Source organism: Agrilus planipennis, unplaced genomic scaffold (assembly GCF_000699045.2).
Source record: "Agrilus planipennis isolate EAB-ADULT unplaced genomic scaffold, Apla_2.0 scaffold293, whole genome shotgun sequence".
Lineage (NCBI taxonomy): Eukaryota > Metazoa > Arthropoda > Insecta > Coleoptera > Buprestidae > Agrilus > Agrilus planipennis.
Window position 1 is genome coordinate 243,541 of NW_020440484.1, and position 15,331 is coordinate 258,871.

The 15,331-nt window shown below is 34.6% G+C and overlaps 1 protein-coding gene across 1 annotated transcript in view; it reads left to right on the forward strand.

The window, feature by feature from the left end:
• Positions 1–15,331, forward strand: part of LOC108741778 — a 31,828-nt gene that overhangs the window by 14,217 nt on the left and 2,280 nt on the right. The window lies entirely within an intron of this gene.

The window sequence follows — 15,331 nt, forward strand, 5'->3', positions numbered from 1 at the left end:
GACGAAGTCCTTATTGATGACTTCGCGAAGTTCAATAATTTTCCTAATGACCAGAGCTATCGAACTAGCGTCAAATTCCGCTTGTAAAATAGATAATTGTTTTCACTTGCTGCCTCGTTGCTGTGTAATGCCAAATATGCTTATTTTGCAAGTGAATGAACTCGATATCCGTTTTATGAATTTGAAAAGAATAGCAACGTTATAATTATAAAATATTTAATTAATTTTGAAATATGTTTTAATGTCTAAAATGGTTTTTTGAATTTCATTAAAATTTCACTGCGTGACAATATGTACCGATATAATACCAAAAAAAAAATCGAAAATATATAATCCGCGTAAATTCAAAATTCGCGACCCTTTTTGAGCAGACCTCGTATGTTGTATTCATTAACTCCGGGGCAACCTTTGAAACGAAACGTAGTAGTTCCAATAAAACTTAATAAATTTGTAAACTTTAATCGTAACGGATTTATTTTAAAAAATATGTATATACATCAGACATCTTGAAGAAACGATATGATATGTAGGCATTTTATTCTTGTAGTCTGCCATTCACGATAACACTTTCGTACTAACTTATTCCAAATTTATTGCCATCATTACGTTGAAAAGAATAAAATCAATAACATTCGAACCTACCAAATTTCCGTAAAATCACTTTGTATTCGGCGATCTTCTTTGTCATAAAAGAAGTTTATGAGCTGGGTTTCAATTTAAGTACGCCTGTTATAGTCTGTTATGTGCAATATATGACGATCTGCTTGCGGGGAATCAATGATAAAGATGAATAATGTATGTTTTTGATTTTATTAGGGTTCTTCCGTTCTCCGGCTATTTGTGGTTGTTTAGTTTCATAGGATCAAACCTTTGGAATATTTCGTAAATTATTTATAGAGCCTTATCTAGGAAAAGAATATGCAATGAACGTGTTTATGACGTCATAATGTATTTAAGTAATTTACGTTTCTGAATAATTCACATTTAAGAAGACCACAAATAAATATAGCGGAGAAAGGTCATGTCAATACAAATAGTTTGCTTCACCGTTTGATGTTTTGGATGTGCGCAGTAAGTAACAAGCATGATACCAAATTTCTGTTTTTTTGTAATACAATTCCACTTATTCCTAAGTCTGGGAATAGTTTAAAACGTAATTTAGTCGTACAACAGTCTCCTCCCCGTTCTGATGTCGGTCAAAGTAATCATGAAAGACCGGACAGCAAGTCTCAGAATAGCCACCGGACAATCTTTCCATGGGAGTTTAGATTTTCTCAAAATTTAAATGCTTCAAAAATAAGTGTTGGGCACCACCTAATTTGTTGTTGGGCATGGTCCAAGGCATTATAGAAATATAAAATACTTCCCATGAAATAATTTCCGGGTCACAAACTTAATAAACTCAAGTCTTACCATTGCTACTACACTCTAAATAAATATTACATAAAGACCTGATATCTAGATGTCCCTGGAAAGTCGATAGTCATTTAGTAAATATACCTACATATCAATATCAGAGCGTACCCCAGAGAATAAGATGAACATGCGTTTCTTGTGAGATAGGTCTAAAGACACTCGGATGATGAGCAGCGTTTTAAAGTGTTTAGTGAATGTTTATATCAGTAAATCACTGATATAAACGAGAAAGAGTAGAAGCCCAATGTGATTACCCTGCGGAACTCTATATGGTGGAATTACCTCTCGAGAGGAACTACCATACCGTCGATTCCATAAAATTTAAGTTTGCCAACAAGTTATTAAATAAAAAAGAGACGTCCTTTCAAAAACAATGCTTCCGATATTTTATTTATGACACGCTTTAACGTTAGTATCGTTAGAGACTAGTCCGGTCTGGTGTATGTATAAGTTTAGAGGTTGACCACCAACCACAAAATACTCACATAAATTAAATGGGAATATATCTACTAGAATTTTGGTTAATATTCCTAGGGTGATCCTCAGCTAAGAATACCTATCCAAGATTGTCCTCAATTAGAATATTTTAATGTGAACTGGGCCGAGTGAATCGAAACCGTTTTGAATTGCTCAAGAACTATTACGTTTGAATACCTAATGGAACTGGTTTATAACGCTAAATTGGGGCATTTTCATATATTTCAACCCAAGTGTTCTAAAATATCTTTAAAATCTATAATTTATGAGATTCTTTCAGTCTGATGTTTGTTTGGATTTCCGAATCGACCACCAAGCGCTTGTTTAGAACAGGTGGGAATGTAAACCAAGTGGAGCGGGTTGTCTCTAGTTAGTATATAATAAATGTTTTTGGGGGAACATTTTGACTAATGAAATTGAATCTCACAAAGCAGAAAGCTATTCCTTTCTTGCTGTGAAATAACGTTTTTGTTGTATATTTTAAATTTGCCAGCCAGTTTAATGAGTAATTTTTGTTTGTTTTCCAAGACCAAAAAAAGAATGGTAGATGTGGAAAGGAAATAATGACAACAAGATTTCCTACTGTGCAAGTAGTCATTTCTTTAATGGAAAGGCGGTTGTAAATGAGAGTAAGAATTGCAGAGAAAGCAGCGGTATAAATTACACTCGATTACTTACCTTGACAGCGCCGCCAACAAAGAATGAATTACTTCAAACAAAGCAGGCCACGTTATTAGTGAGGGTTTCCTACAGGTAATACAATGAATTAATGTATCGTAGGCAATTCGTGAGGGTAAATGACATGGTAAGTTGAAAATTCCACTATTTTAAATTTCATAAAAGGAAAAAAATTGCTAGTGAATCAAAAAATTCCGGATGCTTCCACAAGGTGTCTGAATTCCACAAACAAGCAACGCAGAAAAAGGAAATTATTTCTCCTTAAATTAAAGGTTCATGATAAATTAAGTAAGTGTATTATTTGTGATGAGAATTTTGGCGAAGGTTGTGTTTAATATCATACCTAAATCCAAAAATTATAAACCTTATTTATCTGTAGCTTGTAGGAAATCTCGCTGTTGTGCTAATATAAATGTATATATGAATATTTGCAATTTGCCTTCAAAATGCCTTTATATTACCTCAACCACCATTTTACCTTTTAAAATGTAGTAGTAGTAGCAGTCTTGATTGAATTAAAGATTGATTCTGTTACAATGTCTTACTTAATGTGATAATTTATCTAACATTACTTTATATTTAAGTAGCTTAACTTATCATTGTATACTTATCCTATCAAAATTTTAATATTTAGTATTTCAACAGGGCTTCCTTATATTTAAGTCTTATGTAAGGCAAAGGTAGCTGAAGCGTAAGAATATTATTCACATTTTGGTTCGTGTATTGTTTTTATAAATTTGTATAATTAGCTGTAGTTTGAAATCAAAACCTTGGTGACATCTTCATGAAATGTGCTTTCGATAAACCTATTTGCTATTGTGTGATAGTGATCCTTAACTGTTTGGGAATCATCGTTATTCTATAAGAACTGTAAATCCAATTTAGTCAAAATCCTTTTATCTGGGAGCACCAGTTGAATTTTGTGCTATTAACCAAATATAGATCCAGTTTAACTATATTTTGGTAAAAAGCTTTTGGATCTTCAGTTTTCGTTCGTCTCTAATAATTTTATCTAATACTTCATTGCTCTTTTGATTGTTTCTAAGCTAAGTCTTGTTGTTCCAATATCCAGATTGATCATGTTCTTCGGTGTGCAGCTTGGTAACCTTAGTAATGTATTGAAGAAGTTTGTTTCAACTTTATCAATTTCTACTAGGTGGTTGAGTCCTCAGATTGCTGATCCGTATAACAAAGTAGCTTCAACAATCGTATCAAAAAGTTTAATTTTGGACTCCCAATTTTGCTCCAATCATAGGGACCCAGATCGATGCTACAGCAACTCGCCTTTTTGCCGATCGGCCTTTTGTTTCTGTGTTAAAAAGTCCAGAGCTTGAGAACTTTATGCAAAGATATATAAAGTTATTGGCTTTTCCAAGAAACTAATTTTTGTATTTTATTAATTTAAACTTTCTCTTGTGTCTCTCTTTTGTGAACATTATTGCTTGTGTTTTTTTTTTCGTATTCACCTTTAAGTCGTTCTCATTGCAACTTTCTAGGATATTTACCTTGTGTTGCATATCAATTNGAACCAGTGATTTTTTGACCACAGTTCAACATGGGTCATTCACTGGTTCCAGAAGTTTCTCTGGTCTTGCTGATCTAATGACAAAAAACGACGAAATCCTTATTGATGACTTAATAATTTTCCTAATGACCCGAGCTATCGAACTAGCGTCAAATTCCGCTTGCAAAATGGGTAATTGTTTTGACCTGCTGCCTCGTTGCTATGTGCTGCTAAATATGCTTACTTTGCAAGTGAATGAACTCAATATCCGTTCTATGAATTTGAAAAGAATAGCAACGTTATAATTATAAAATATTTAATTAATTTTGAAATATGTTTTAATGTCTAAAATGGTTTTTTGAATTTCATTAAAATTTCACTGCGTGACAATATGTACCGATATAATACCAAAAAAAAAATCGAAAATATATAATCCGCGTAAATTCAAAATTCGCGACCCTTTTTGAGCAGACCTCGTATGTTGTATTCATTAACTCCGGGGCAACCTTTGAAACGAAACGTAGTAGTTCCAATAAAACTTAATAAATTTGTAAACTTTAATCGTAACGGATTTATTTTAAAAAATATGTATATACATCAGACATCTTGAAGAAACGATATGATATGTAGGCATTTTATTCTTGTAGTCTGCCATTCACGATAACACTTTCGTACTAACTTATTCCAAATTTATTGCCATCATTACGTTGAAAAGAATAAAATCAATAACATTCGAACCTACCAAATTTCCGTAAAATCACTTTGTATTCGGCGATCTTCTTTGTCATAAAAGAAGTTTATGAGCTGGGTTTCAATTTAAGTACGCCTGTTATAGTCTGTTATGTGCAATATATGACGATCTGCTTGCGGGGAATCAATGATAAAGATGAATAATGTATGTTTTTGATTTTATTAGGGTTCTTCCGTTCTCCGGCTATTTGTGGTTGTTTAGTTTCATAGGATCAAACCTTTGGAATATTTCGTAAATTATTTATAGAGCCTTATCTAGGAAAAGAATATGCAATGAACGTGTTTATGACGTCATAATGTATTTAAGTAATTTACGTTTCTGAATAATTCACATTTAAGAAGACCACAAATAAATATAGCGGAGAAAGGTCATGTCAATACAAATAGTTTGCTTCACCGTTTGATGTTTTGGATGTGCGCAGTAAGTAACAAGCATGATACCAAATTTCTGTTTTTTTGTAATACAATTCCACTTATTCCTAAGTCTGGGAATAGTTTAAAACGTAATTTAGTCGTACAACAGTCTCCTCCCCGTTCTGATGTCGGTCAAAGTAATCATGAAAGACCGGACAGCAAGTCTCAGAATAGCCACCGGACAATCTTTCCATGGGAGTTTAGATTTTCTCAAAATTTAAATGCTTCAAAAATAAGTGTTGGGCACCACCTAATTTGTTGTTGGGCATGGTCCAAGGCATTATAGAAATATAAAATACTTCCCATGAAATAATTTCCGGGTCACAAACTTAATAAACTCAAGTCTTACCATTGCTACTACACTCTAAATAAATATTACATAAAGACCTGATATCTAGATGTCCCTGGAAAGTCGATAGTCATTTAGTAAATATACCTACATATCAATATCAGAGCGTACCCCAGAGAATAAGATGAACATGCGTTTCTTGTGAGATAGGTCTAAAGACACTCGGATGATGAGCAGCGTTTTAAAGTGTTTAGTGAATGTTTATATCAGTAAATCACTGATATAAACGAGAAAGAGTAGAAGCCCAATGTGATTACCCTGCGGAACTCTATATGGTGGAATTACCTCTCGAGAGGAACTACCATACCGTCGATTCCATAAAATTTAAGTTTGCCAACAAGTTATTAAATAAAAAAGAGACGTCCTTTCAAAAACAATGCTTCCGATATTTTATTTATGACACGCTTTAACGTTAGTATCGTTAGAGACTAGTCCGGTCTGGTGTATGTATAAGTTTAGAGGTTGACCACCAACCACAAAATACTCACATAAATTAAATGGGAATATATCTACTAGAATTTTGGTTAATATTCCTAGGGTGATCCTCAGCTAAGAATACCTATCCAAGATTGTCCTCAATTAGAATATTTTAATGTGAACTGGGCCGAGTGAATCGAAACCGTTTTGAATTGCTCAAGAACTATTACGTTTGAATACCTAATGGAACTGGTTTATAACGCTAAATTGGGGCATTTTCATATATTTCAACCCAAGTGTTCTAAAATATCTTTAAAATCTATAATTTATGAGATTCTTTCAGTCTGATGTTTGTTTGGATTTCCGAATCGACCACCAAGCGCTTGTTTAGAACAGGTGGGAATGTAAACCAAGTGGAGCGGGTTGTCTCTAGTTAGTATATAATAAATGTTTTTGGGGGAACATTTTGACTAATGAAATTGAATCTCACAAAGCAGAAAGCTATTCCTTTCTTGCTGTGAAATAACGTTTTTGTTGTATATTTTAAATTTGCCAGCCAGTTTAATGAGTAATTTTTGTTTGTTTTCCAAGACCAAAAAAAGAATGGTAGATGTGGAAAGGAAATAATGACAACAAGATTTCCTACTGTGCAAGTAGTCATTTCTTTAATGGAAAGGCGGTTGTAAATGAGAGTAAGAATTGCAGAGAAAGCAGCGGTATAAATTACACTCGATTACTTACCTTGACAGCGCCGCCAACAAAGAATGAATTACTTCAAACAAAGCAGGCCACGTTATTAGTGAGGGTTTCCTACAGGTAATACAATGAATTAATGTATCGTAGGCAATTCGTGAGGGTAAATGACATGGTAAGTTGAAAATTCCACTATTTTAAATTTCATAAAAGGAAAAAAATTGCTAGTGAATCAAAAAATTCCGGATGCTTCCACAAGGTGTCTGAATTCCACAAACAAGCAACGCAGAAAAAGGAAATTATTTCTCCTTAAATTAAAGGTTCATGATAAATTAAGTAAGTGTATTATTTGTGATGAGAATTTTGGCGAAGGTTGTGTTTAATATCATACCTAAATCCAAAAATTATAAACCTTATTTATCTGTAGCTTGTAGGAAATCTCGCTGTTGTGCTAATATAAATGTATATATGAATATTTGCAATTTGCCTTCAAAATGCCTTTATATTACCTCAACCACCATTTTACCTTTTAAAATGTAGTAGTAGTAGCAGTCTTGATTGAATTAAAGATTGATTCTGTTACAATGTCTTACTTAATGTGATAATTTATCTAACATTACTTTATATTTAAGTAGCTTAACTTATCATTGTATACTTATCCTATCAAAATTTTAATATTTAGTATTTCAACAGGGCTTCCTTATATTTAAGTCTTATGTAAGGCAAAGGTAGCTGAAGCGTAAGAATATTATTCACATTTTGGTTCGTGTATTGTTTTTATAAATTTGTATAATTAGCTGTAGTTTGAAATCAAAACCTTGGTGACATCTTCATGAAATGTGCTTTCGATAAACCTATTTGCTATTGTGTGATAGTGATCCTTAACTGTTTGGGAATCATCGTTATTCTATAAGAACTGTAAATCCAATTTAGTCAAAATCCTTTTATCTGGGAGCACCAGTTGAATTTTGTGCTATTAACCAAATATAGATCCAGTTTAACTATATTTTGGTAAAAAGCTTTTGGATCTTCAGTTTTCGTTCGTCTCTAATAATTTTATCTAATACTTCATTGCTCTTTTGATTGTTTCTAAGCTAAGTCTTGTTGTTCCAATATCCAGATTGATCATGTTCTTCGGTGTGCAGCTTGGTAACCTTAGTAATGTATTGAAGAAGTTTGTTTCAACTTTATCAATTTCTACTAGGTGGTTGAGTCCTCAGATTGCTGATCCGTATAACAAAGTAGCTTCAACAATCGTATCAAAAAGTTTAATTTTGGACTCCCAATTTTGCTCCAATCATAGGGACCCAGATCGATGCTACAGCAACTCGCCTTTTTGCCGATCGGCCTTTTGTTTCTGTGTTAAAAAGTCCAGAGCTTGAGAACTTTATGCAAAGATATATAAAGTTATTGGCTTTTCCAAGAAACTAATTTTTGTATTTTATTAATTTAAACTTTCTCTTGTGTCTCTCTTTTGTGAACATTATTGCTTGTGTTTTTTTTTTCGTATTCACCTTTAAGTCGTTCTCATTGCAACTTTCTAGGATATTTACCTTGTGTTGCATATCAATTATATCGTTGGCCTTGAGAACAACATCATCTGGCAATAGTATTTATAAATTACATCTTCTCGTTTAAACCTTTATGACCGTCAGTTGTAAAATATGTATCAATATCATAAATAAAAATAGAAAAGAGAATAGGGCTGAGTGAGTCTCTCTGAAGGACTCCTTTGGTGATATTGATGCTTGGTGTCTTTTCATTTATATTTATTCTGACTTTCAGTTTGGTGTTGGGATAGAAACTCTATAAGACCTTGATGTGTTGGGCACTTATTCCTTCATTAAAGAGTTTTTGCCAATGTAGGGTACGGTTCCTTTAATCAAATTCTTTTTTAAAATATATAAATGTGGTGGAGAATGGTCTTTTCGGTTTTGCGAGATTAGCAGCCTAGAATTTCCGCGGCTGTAAATTTGTTGAATAAAGTTACGATAAATTCTATCCATTTTGGAGATACAGTATTGTAAAACTCATTTGTTATCTCGTTAAGATCAGTTGATTTCTTTAACTTTAAATTTTTTTATAATATTAATTGTTTCCTCTTTATGTCGGATTGAATATCAACAATATACTCTCTCTTTTGTCTTTAGTTGATTTCACGTAGTTTCTCCTTGTTTGCATCTTCCGATTTGTTTGATTTGGACTAATTTTTGTATTTTCGTTTTGTGTCTTTTTTCATATCCTGACAATCTTTGTTGTACCATGGTTTGTTGTATTTTGTCTTATTTGGGGTTGTGTTGATTGTCTTTGTCATACTTGTCCATATCTGTAGCTATATTTTTCACTGTGTTCACTATGTAGTCGTTATGTGCGTTTATTGAACAGTTCTCCGATATATGTTTTTATATCTGAATGATATCAAAGATGACAAATTTTATAACTTCAGCCTGATTACGACCTGATATCGTTTTATAGGGTTTTTGTCTCCGGTCAGAAAGGACGGACGACAACGGTGAATGGCAGTGACATATACGAGGGTGGATTGATAAGTTTCCGGCCTAACCAAGAGATGACGCCACTAGGCCTACCTTGAGGTGACATTCTATAGTACCATCCTTGGATAGCTTGTAGCTATAGTTTCAGCCCGATCTCCTTGCTAGTGTAGGTTTGACAGCACGCTGAACAAGACGCCTCTGTGGTTTTCGTAAAAATGGAAAAGCAGGAAAATCGTGCTGTCATCAAATACTTTTATTTGAAGGGGTTAACGCCGAAGGAAATTAAAAAAGAGATGGACTCAACACTGGGGACATCCTCCCCGTCATATTCAACCGTTAAGCAGTGGGTTTCCGAGTTTAAAAAGGGTCGTGTGAGCACCTCTGATGGGCCTCGCTCAGGACGCCCCGTTGAGGTCACAACTCCAGATATGATCGAAAAAATTCATCAAATAGTGCTGGGAGACCGCAGATTGAAAGTGCGTGAGATAGCTGAGACCTGTAAGATGTCATATGAACGTGTGCAACATATTTTGCACCAACATTTGCATATGGAAAAGCTCTGTGCAAGATGGGTGCCGCGTTTGCTAACAGTCGACCAAAAATTGATTCGAAAAAACATTTCTACCGCAAATTTGTCATTGTATAAGCGTAATCCAAGCGAATTTTTGCGTCGATTCGTAACCGTTGACGAAACGTGGGTCCACCACTACACTCCTGAAACCAAAGAACAGTCTAAACAGTGGATTGGACCAGGGGAACCAACTCCAAAGAAGGCAAAAACAATTTTTTCGGCGAACAAGGTTATGGCTACTGTTTTTTGGGATGCAAGAGGTATTATATACATTGATTACCTTGCAAAGGGTAATACTATCACTGGTCAATACTACGCAGACTTATTGCAACGTTTGAGCCACGAGGTGAAAATTAAACGACCTCATCTGGCGAAGAAAAAAATCTTGTTTCATCACGATAACGCACCAGCGCACACGTCAATCGTTGCGACGGCTAAAATCAACGATCTAAAGTTTGAATTGATGCCGCACCCTCCTTACTCTCCAGACCTAGCCCCGAGTGACTATTTTCTGTTCCCTAATCTCAAAAAATGGCTTGGCGGTAAGAGATTTGCGGACAATGAAGAAGTAATCGAAGCTGTAAATGGTTATTTTGAGGAGCTTGACGAATCAGTCTATAGAGATGGCATTAATAGACTGGAACACCGCTATGAGAAATGTATCAGCCTTGGAGGAGATTATGTTGAGAAATAAAAAAAAAAAATTTTTAAAAACCTTGTTTTTCTTGGTCAGGCCGGAAACTTATCAATCCACCCTCGTAGAGGAGAGGAAGGCGCGATTGTCTCGAGACAACCAAAATCGGGAAAGGGATGTTCAGAAATATTGCACAAAGCAATTGTATTTAGTAACATTTAGAAATAGTTGTCTAGAATTAAGAAATCTAAAAGGAACCAACTTCAGAATGGCTCTAAAAAAATATGCGACCTTTTCGCTTATTTTAAAAAAAGATTATATTACTAGCTCCGTAGCTTTGCCTCCTTTGTGAATAAACTCTAACATAGAGGTATACAGATTGTTTCTGAAATAAGTTGAGATAAGGGCCCAAAAACTACAACGTTGGAGAACGTAAACAATACCGCTAGTCGATCGGCTAAAATAAATATCAACAAAACTACTCCTACATACAATATTTAGATGCCTACAATGGTATAAATGAATTAATAACAACATTTTTTCATTGTTGATAGTATGTAGCACTATGTAAAATGCACCTCAGCATGTGAGCAAATTTGAAAGCCGTTCTAAATGACAGGCAACGGGACGTCTACCAATATTATTTATGAATCGAGCAAAGAAGTTGGGCAGTTACACCAATACCTACTGTCATTATTTATTGAAACAACATTTATCCATAAACAATTGGGCGCTGCAATAATTTCTCGTCGAAGAGAACTAGCAGCTGAGTATCAGTTTCCTACGAGGCTTGTATTTGCTGTAAATGATAAGAATGTAGCAACTGCTCCTTTAGCATTTATCACACTGTCACATGAGAGAACCCATCGTGTATGTGTAGGGTGTATCTTGCGATAACTGTAGATATAATTTGATCGTTACCTTAACAGGGACAAACTGACCTACCATCGACTTACTATATACATCAAGGTTTCAACATTAAAAGAAAAAAACCCCAGTTGACTGTAACATAAACATTTTGAATCACTCTTGATCTAATCTAACAAATAGTAAACAGTACATAAGCAAAAAAAAATTCAAAAGAAATACAACAGTGATGCTCTAGGTTACTAGATAATTGAATGTAGCGTTGCATTGTCGCATTTCTTTGAAGGCTCGGAATTAGATTTACCTGTATTTTCAACCACGTTTTTCTTGAAAATGGTGAACTTTCGAACCTATAAACATTTACTAAATTTTCTTATTTTATAGTGTCCTGTCACCTCCTTCAAGGTTGCTTCTTGTTTCAAGAACACCCTTTATGAGTTGTTTCGGACTTTTTTATGTTTGATGATATGCCGGCACTCGCGAAATCTATCTCGATTTGTGGAGAACACAGTTCCGAATCGACGCAATGAAACATTAGGAAGGTCATTTTAGAATTTCTCTGACCAGGTACCGACTGTGGTGCACTTTACATGCTAGGCTCATTAGTGGGTTGCGCCATAGTCACCAAAAACAACAATATAAAATAAAACAAATTTTAACGCTAAATAACAATCGTACCGTTTCACACTCGAATTACCTCGGAGCCACCACTTTAGACTCCTCTGTTTGGTATGCGGAGAGGATAAAGAAAATAAAACAAGATAAAGAAATAACGATAGCAACAATAACTGATAAATGCAACTTAAAGTCAGAGATATTTGGATCGAACTTATGGAAAAACCTGAAAGTCCATTCTAAGTATTGGCGAATTTTTGAAATAAGATGTATTCAGAGCCCGCTCTTCTTGGTGCAGGTGATAAAGTTCCTGTATAAAATTTTTAGAATGTTTTGCAAATTCACAAGGCGGCGTTGTGTTTATTTGATAGTAGATCCTTCGAGGATGTCTAGATACATCATTTCAATGGTTAAATAGTTTATAGAGGTAACGGTTCAGGAAGGATCCTTTGCGAACCCCAATATAGTTTCATTTTTATTATGGGGTGTTTATTTTATGGGTTTAACAGTTAGAAAGTGCCGTTTGTTGATTTTTTGATGTAGCTTTTTCACCTTTATGAACATCCCTCTCTTGCAATATTTTGAGTTTGAAAGGCCCGTCTTGTAAGTATTCACGAAAATGTTTCAAAGGGTTAATCACCAATGGTGACATTCGCCACACCCTTGGCATTTGCTCCTAGTTTTAAGTTTAGATATAAGAAGTGACCAAGGACTTCCAACGAAGCACTTGAATGAGAACAAGCACTTGAAGTAGCACTTGTACAGTTATTCTTAATCTTTCGTTTGGAGATACTCTGTAAATATATACCTAATAAGTCGACTTCGCTGCAAGAATTACATTATTCTACCTTCCACCCCAGAATTAAGCAACACGCCTTATCAATTTAACGCGTGTGCAGATATTCCCCTTGCAATAGTAAGTTCTCGAATATCTGCCTGTGAAATTTAACAAGATGATTAGTTTCAGAGATTACCCATTATAACCAATAAGCTTCTAATTTACAAATATTACCTTTTTGCAACTGTAGTTTAAGAATATGGTTGAAATATAATAATCACGCAAAGCTCTAATTTTGATCATTATTTTTCTGTTTTACCGATGATGTGCAAAACTAGTACACCTGCTAAGAAATTCGCAATAGTTTAGGACGAGATTGCTGCGCTTATTTTTAGACATCAGCTTAGTAATAAACTCCTTTTTATGGGTACCTATCTGTTTACCGTAGCAACAAAGGAGAAATTCTCTTTAATATAGGAATTGAAGTATTAAGTTGGATGAGTTCCAAATACGAAGGAAATCGTAAAACCTTCCGGTATTAAAAAGACGCAGTCCCATATAAATCGTACCGTAACGACTACGGGAAAATTTATACTTCACCGACTTTTCTAAAGATATGCAAATCGTAAACAGTGTCGTGATACATTTAAACTTTTTGCTTAGCTTTTCCTCTTAAGCTAAGCCCTCACATAGAACATTACTTAGTTTCCCCACGGTCAAAAGTCCCTTGTGAATTCAAATTGTGTAGGAAACTGTTTCCTACGAGAATCTTAAGTCACATTTGTGCGGCTTATTGAAACATTTTTGGATTTACTTATGATTAGAATGACTCACGGTAAACAACAGTTTCTTGCTAACTTTCTGGCTACATGAAATCCTACAAATGGCGCGGTAAACGCCATCTGTAGTATAGTGCTGCATTTAGTAGAATTCAATATGCTCAACAAACTCCATTTAAATAGATGGTTATTTACTTGCTGAACTGAATCCACGGCGTAGCTCACCACTACGTGATAGGCACGTTACCAAAATCGAACAAAAAAATTCGAACTGGTCAGTATTCTGTCGAAACTGCCAGACGCGGATCGCGATTACGATCTTATTGGATCTCATCAGCGAGTCGCAAACAATTTCGACAGAACACAGGCCAACTCTACCTGCTGCCTTAACACAGCGCGTTTTATGAAATCCTACAAATAGCACGGTAAACGCCATCTGTAGTATAATGCTACATTTACCGGAATTCAATATGCTCAACAAAGTTCACATGGATTCAGTTCAGCAAGTAGATATCCATCTATTTAAATGGTACAACAGCTCTAACGTAAGTTATGTCAGTTAACTACATTTTTATGTGTAATATTTCTGATATTTTGAGGTTGGAGGCATCGAATTGTTCTTCAGGGTACCCTAAGTCAATGTAATCATATAGGACCTACTATCAGAGCGAATGATGTTCAGAACATTTGTGGATTATAAACATAAAATATACATAGGGTTAGATAGCTCTCCACAATTTTTAATATTTTCAATTTTTTAATGAAATTTAAAGTTTAAAATCATACAGTGGGGACCCCAAAGCATCAAAGCAATATAAAAATTTTCAATGGGAATCCTCATTTTTTATTCCGGAAATTGATTGAGAACACTGACATGTGAAATATGTTTGAGACTAAAATGACTCCTAAAGGATATACCAAGGACAAAACTGTAATATAATCTTTAATAATACCTGAAGATCTAGTGTTTGAGGGTAATATCTACGATTTTGTTGTAGGATTTAGAAATAGTGTAAAATTTGCTTAAAAAAATTTCAATGAATATATGAAATACATCAAATCGGCAATGAAATTCCTTGTATAGCATAAAAAATTTAATACATTCAAAGGTGTTTAATTTAACCTCAATTTCCACATTTCTCGTACAGCATAGCCCTGAGTCTGTTATGGCTGGCGGTGCAGGGTGTGTTGTAGAATTATTGTACTCGGATACCGGAATTCCAATACACCGTTCGTTACTCGGTGGCTTAAATTGGAGCATTATCCTGGCGAGGCAGACTAAACGTAGAGCTATTGGTTTGTCGCAATAATTTCATTTATATATTTTTTCATATATTTTAAGTTATTTCAAATAAACCGACAAATAATAGTCGGTATTAGTATAGGAAAAAGACAGCATTCATTCGATTCTTGTAACCAGCTTTCTGAGAATTATAACATCGCATTTTGCACGTAGGCAGGTCATAAAATTGACCGATCGGGCTAGGGTTTATGAGTCTTTTGTCCGGTTCCATCCGGTCGGGCGGTAGTTTCGACCACGGGAAATTCCTAGGTTTACGTACATTTCAGATGTCTTGTTTATGTGTATGCATGTGCTGGTTACGAGGAACAAATGTTGTTGCCATTACTAATAGCATTCGGGTAGCGACCCTTGTCGAACGCACAACATCTTGTCTTTATCAATATTCCCTTTTTGTATTTCGTTGTTGTAATTCAAATTCTAAAGTTTATTAAATCCAATAGTAAATTCAGTTATCCAGTTTTTTATTTTACTTATAATCTACAGAAATTACTGTGTCAAATTAATTTGGGGCACAGTTGTGGTCTAGTGTATATAGGAGACTTACAATCTCCTTGGGAACTTTCCGTATGCTAAGTCCTCAACTTTTTCCAT